This window comes from Alligator sinensis, unplaced genomic scaffold (genome assembly GCF_000455745.1).
Source record: "Alligator sinensis unplaced genomic scaffold, ASM45574v1 scaffold67_1, whole genome shotgun sequence".
In the NCBI taxonomy this organism is placed as follows: Eukaryota; Metazoa; Chordata; order Crocodylia; family Alligatoridae; genus Alligator; species Alligator sinensis.
Window position 1 is genome coordinate 1718190 of NW_005842111.1, and position 6222 is coordinate 1724411.

Here is a 6222-nt window from a genome sequence, read left to right on the forward strand (position 1 = left end):
AGATTGGAGACGAGAGGAACTTTCTGACTGTGAGAGTGGTCAAGCACTGGAACAGGCTACCTAGAGAACTTTATGGAATCTCCATCCTTGGAAGTTTTCAAGAGCAGGTTGGAAAGACACTTGGCTGGGATGTTTAGTCAGGGATGATCCTACCTTGAGCAGATGGCTGGACTAGATGATCTTGTGAGGTCCCTTCCAGCCTTATTTCCCTGGATCCTATAAATCCCACCCACTATTCAATTCCTAACAATAATGCTTTTAGAGGGTGGATCCACCTAAGTCTCTGAATAAGATACTGCATCAAGTATTCTGAGATCAGGAGTGGCAATGTAATCTCAAAGCTGTCAAAGTTCAGAAACAGTGGACTTGCTCTAGCTCTTGTTTTCTGTTCTATAAAAGAGCTGAATGTCCCTCAGATCTAGCCCTCTGGGTCTTTCTACTACATGGAGCACCACCTAGCACCAGCTGAGGTCTTTGGTCTGCCGGCCACTGAACAGGTCTGCTGTTGCAAGCTTCCTGCACTTTTGTTCTCCTGGTTCCTGACCCTGGTTTTTGGCTTATTTGTGGACTTTGGTTGGGGTTCTGTTTCCTGGCTCATGACCCTGGTTTGGCTCTGACTTAGCCCTGTGGATTGGTACTTGGCATCTGATCCCTGAATCCTGACACTGGATTGTGTTATGGACTCTGCTTCTGGATTTTCTTCTGGCTTTGGTATATGGTTCCTGCCCTTTGACCCAGCTCCAGCCCCAGCCCCAGGTCCTGCTTTCCCTTGGTGACCTAACATTAGGAAAGACTGCCTACACCTCAATCCGTTACAGGGAAGGGAGGGGAGATATAGGGAGGTGTACTTTCCCCAGCCCTGCTCATTGGTCAAAGAAGTTGACTGAACTGGAGATTTTGCATCAGTAGTTGTTTGATCCATTCCTTTTTATTGGCTTTACTTAGTATAGATCTGATTGATTTATTTTATTAGGAAAGGAAGATGCAACAGTAGCCGTTGGATTGTGTTTGACAGATCGGATGATTGAAGCCAGTAGGTTAAGTTCTGTTTAGCTGTCTCTCACCAGCACCCCTGAATCATACTACTCTTGTATGTAGCCTTACCAAAGTGCACATTGTATCTGTCTGAAGACTTAATCCTACTCTTAAGAGTCCGAAGTCAACAGCTGCTCACAATACTGCATTGCTAAAAGCTTCCTGTTAGACATACAGTGTGCCACTAAAATATATCCTGAGAGGCTTAACAATAATATATGCATTTTGTGGTCATCCTTAATGATTTATCTGACTTCTGTCATTGTCTTTCTCTTGTTGGATAGAATGAGGTTATTGTGTGGGGGTTTTTAATAAATCATATACTTCTCACATTACCTATGACAGTCAGGCAGGCCAGTATGCAGAATTTACAGAAAACATAAAAAGAACAGCAAAAGCATCTGGGAGCAAGAAGCTTTAAAGGCTAGCAATATCTGTGGCACTAATTTGGAAGTGATTCTATTTAGTCTGGCATGCTTTTTGTTCCCAAGGCTGATAGTACAGAATCAAAAGGGATCCTAAACTTTAAAATGTTGGCCTCAGGAAAGAGGAGTGAAAAGGTTGTCAATGGACTGAGGCTGACAGTCCAGGTGACTGACACACTGGTATAGAGAAACCATGATACTAACAGAACAGTATGCTTCTCCCTGCCAAGGGACTTAGCTGTGCTGAGGGGACCTGACTAAAGATTGCTAAAATATTTTTTTTTTTAAATGGGGAAGGTGAAATACATGTATAGAACTTTGTTCTTTTTTCCCTTTACTCTGCATGCCTTGTATCTTTGAGTGATAAGTAGTAATGATTTACTTAAAGGAAATCTATAAGATTCAACATACCTTATCTTCTGCCTGACATCAGAGTAGCACAGCTAGCTATCTCTCTGCTCATGGATTGCACCATCCTCAGCTCTGAAATGGTCTTCTGTCAATCTACACAAAAAACTTGCTCATGTGCACTCAGATATCTTCTTCCTAATCAGATGCAAGCAGGTGAATATCATACCCAAGGAATTCAAGGTGACTAATCCACTCTATACTAAACCATATATCATACAGCCTATTCTGACAAGCTATGTTTTAATCACTTTGAGAATTTGAGGGAACCAGCTTATCAGTGTTGTATACAGAAAACATGAACAAATCAACACCAGACTCACAGAACTGACAAAGATCAGTGTGATACACCCTGCCCCTGGATGCAGTTTGGTATTCCTTTGTGACACTTTTCAGGTGTTTCCAACCATTGAAATGCCCTTCTGCATCAAGTTTGCTTGACCACTAAGAATCAGATGAGAGGCCAAGGGGCAAGTCCTTTGTCTGTGGCACCTCAGTCTTTCCCTCTTGCCCAAATCCAGCTAGCTCTCAGCAGATGGGATTTTGCCAGCTTAGATTAATCACCCTCTCCTTTTGGTCACGCGCTCAGAAAAGATAAACCTTGCCCGTATAGTCAAATGATCACAGTTAACACTGACAGTAACTGAGTTGCAACAGATAACAAAAAGGGTTATTATAAAAAAAAAAAAAAAAAAAAAGTAACCATATGTTGAGATGCAGGAAGAGATATAAGAATAAACAGACAAAAGAAAATAGCACAACACCAATTTGATCTTACCCTGCACCTTAAATCCAAGGACACAGTTTCTGCTCATCACTGTAGCTGAGGGACTCTAGCGTTGTCCTGTGCCCAGCAAAGTTGTAGACAACCACTTTCTCTCACAGCATAGCTTAAATGCTTGTCTTTATCTACCAATTCTATTCTTCTATAGACTTCTTGAAGTTTAAATATTTTGTGTATATAACCTCCTGCCCCTCTAATGTATAACCCTTTGACTAATGAGGCAACTTACTGACATATATAAGTGGAAGAGTATTTACATCCTTTTAGATATAAAGATTCTCTAGTTTTAATCAAATACTATCTGGGTAGACGGTTATCACCTTTAAAAAGCAATTCCCCTGCCTGGGTCAGGGCTTGACACATCATCTCAGAACTCAGTCTGCATAGCTATGTGAATGTATGTTCTCAGATCTAACTATCCCAACCATTTGGGTTTTGCTCCTTTAGCAGTGAATCACCTTTTTGCCCCTCCTGAAGACTGATCCAGCTTCTTGGACAGGCTACCTATAAGGATATATAATTGCTTCCATATCAACTTCATAACTTATCCAAACATCCAGATAACTTGTACCTAAATTTGTTATCTTTAGCTGTTTAGGGACACCAAACACACTATATCAGAGTGTCTCTTTGGAGAATCCTGCCTCTGGTTTCTTCAGGGCACGCTACATGAGCATGCCTTGCCCCACTTTTTTTCTGTGGGGAGGGGCGGGGAGTTGATACCTGGATTTTTAGGTATCATATTTAGAAACTATGCTGGGAACATTTTTTTCTCCCCAGCATGTCTCTTGCAGCATCTCAAACTGCTTTGAGACACCACAAGAGGCACATGCGTGCTCGTCTGGATGTGCCCTTTGTGTCCACTCTAAGATTGTCAAAAAACACCACAGTACTTGCATTATAATCTGAGGCATGTAGAATAGGAAGCTATGCTGAGCCTTAAATCAACCTTGATATTATCATTATCAGGCTGATACAGGGGGTGGGGGAGGGTGCCACTGCTGTCATGGGCACAACAGCATGCATATAGGAAGCCAAGAGACAACTTTCCAACTTGGAGTTTTACAGACTCCTGACTGAGGACCCCACAGCACAGTACCTGAAGGAACTAAAAAAAACCTCTTAAAAAGCTATCTCTGGAAATACAAGAGAGAATTAATGCTTCTACTTCCCAGGAGCCTAGGCCAGGCAAATTTTGCTTACCATTTTGGAGTCATTTTATTCAGCTGCTATTACAGGTCTCCAAATATAAAAGGTTTATGGGTACCAAATTCATGATCTATTAAAAGAAATAAGGAATCCAGAATTTTTTCAGAAAGAAAAGGCCTTGTTACACAGTAACTTTGGGTAGCTCCTGGAGGTTTTAACCCAGATTATCTACACATTAACACTTGAAACTAGTCCTAAACACTCATTAGGCAGTTCAAAGTTATGCAGGATTATCTCTGATCCATGTTGCATATCGTGTGTTACACTAAGGTGCAGCCATTCAAAGAAACAATTTAAGGAATAGGGGCAAATCCTGGACTCCAGTCCATTCTACAGGATTGTTAGTGCATTTTACATTAAACAATCATTGTTTAAAAACAGAAACAATGGTAGCCTGTATCAAAAACTGCAGCAAATGCAGGGGAGTGGCTTCATTAGACCCTTCCACTCATAAACAGATATGTTTATCTGCATTTAAAGAGCCTGTCTTTATGTAAATAAATATGCCATAAAGTCCCATAAGAAAACACACATGGTCAGGCCTTGTAGAACAAAATAATTTGACAGCAAGCTTAACTGTTATGTGGAGGCTTCCTTTTGAATCGCAGGTTCCTCCGGTAGTGCAGGTTTGCAGCAGTAAGTCTTGTGTTCTCCCCTCGTCCTGGTCTCTGAGAAGGCAGTCAGCTATAGGAAAGAAGCAGCATGGCCAGGATGTATATTTCTTAGCAGTTACTGGGTGCCTCTATATGTGCTGTTAGTATGGAACAATAAACTGCAGTGCATATCGTGCCAGAGTTTATTACTCCTGGGAGCCTCACTTACACATGCACCCAGGACTACAACACATTAATTCATGTTGGAGCAGGCCAGGTTGGCAAGGAGACTGGGGGGTCAGCCAGCCCAGGGCTGCTCTGACCCAGCTCAGTATGCTGCGGAGGGGCTGGCTGGGGCACAACGGTGCTCCAATGCAGGGGTAGCTGGCAGGCAGCTAGTAGTCTCATGCCCCAGCCAGCCCCATCAGCACCTACACGCATGGAGGAGATTAGTACTCAGCAGGAGATTAGTAGTTATATTTACAAATACGAACCTGTGGCAGACTTAATTAGTTTCCGGTGGTCTAATAGGTCTGCACGTGTAGATACTGAGACTTTACTGCAGAGCTAATTAGGCAGCTCTGCAGTAAACATCTTGTGTAGATTTGCCCACTGACTATCAGAATGATCCTTTGGGACTAAAGGAAGCTAAGAATAGGGTATCTCGGTAGCTACTGTATTCTAAGGTGGGGGCTGGATTATTAGAGAGCTCCGGGACTGAAACATGGATTTAAAGATGCCTACTAGGACACACACGCCTTCCTGATCTGGGACAACTGAACATGGTTAGTTCCTTATTTGAAATTCAAGGTTTTCAATCTGACTTTTAAAAACAAATTCAGATTCATGATACCTCAATGTCTGCTTTGGCACTTGAAATCATTCAGGATATTTTTGTCCTTCAACTTGTCCAAAATTCATTAGATAGGATTTGCGAAGCAGTCTGCTTTCTGGTTGCTACAAACACCACCATATTTATCTGATTTAAGCTAGGGATTCAGGCATTCTTAGAACACATGAGCTATGATTTTTAATAAAAAGCCTGCCTGCTGTTATCTTATGGGACCTGGCTTAATCATTGCTACAGTATTTCATCTGTCCTGTGTAATGCCTGGAGCTAAAACAAAATCTTAAAACACAGAACTTTGAAGAAATTCATCAGCCATGTCTCATCCCTGCAGAGAGCTTTAGTTTCAGTACTGAATAATTGCCAGTTGTGAAAGTCATATGTTTCACCAAAAGTTAATATAAGCAGAGGAAGGAAATGCAAGCCCAGTTTCCAAAGCTATTCCATCAAAAATCCATATTATTTACTTTCATAGTATATTGCCAATTACATTTAAACAGAAGTTAAACAATATGAAGCCACATACAGGATGTCATTGTGTTACAATTAGCATGTGTTAACTCTAAGGAATGTTAGGTGGTGTTAAAGTTAGCACATCCTGTGAATACTTGCATGTTAAAGGTAAATACCTGCTCTAATGTGCACTGCTCTAAACTTCTGCTAGAGGGCTGGTGAGCAGGGGCTTGACTTGGAGCTTCAAATCTGTTCCATGCCAAGCAACAATACAGGGCATTCATAAAGTCCTTGAGTACAACCTAAGTTATTAAAGTTTAAAAGTGCACAAGGACTTTATGAAGACCCTGTACAGATTCCAGAATCAGGCCCCCCTCCTGCCCTGGATTGGGCCCTGTTACCCCTGTGCTGGCTTAGATTGGGCCCCCATGCACCAGACCCCTGCCCTTCCTACTCTCCCCTAGTTTC

General features: G+C 41.9%; 1 long non-coding RNA gene across 2 annotated transcripts in view; it reads right to left on the reverse strand.

Annotated features, from left to right (window-relative positions):
* Positions 1–4679, reverse strand: part of LOC102368787 — a 16357-nt gene extending 11678 nt beyond the window's left edge. For both annotated transcript variants that reach the window (XR_323947.2, XR_003094295.1), the window contains exons 1-2: positions 4439–4679; positions 1872–2006 (exon numbers count right to left, since the gene is read on the reverse strand). This is a non-coding gene — a long non-coding RNA (uncharacterized LOC102368787). The remainder of the gene's footprint in view (positions 1–1871; positions 2007–4438) is intronic.
* Positions 4680–6222: the final 1543 nt, after the last annotated feature.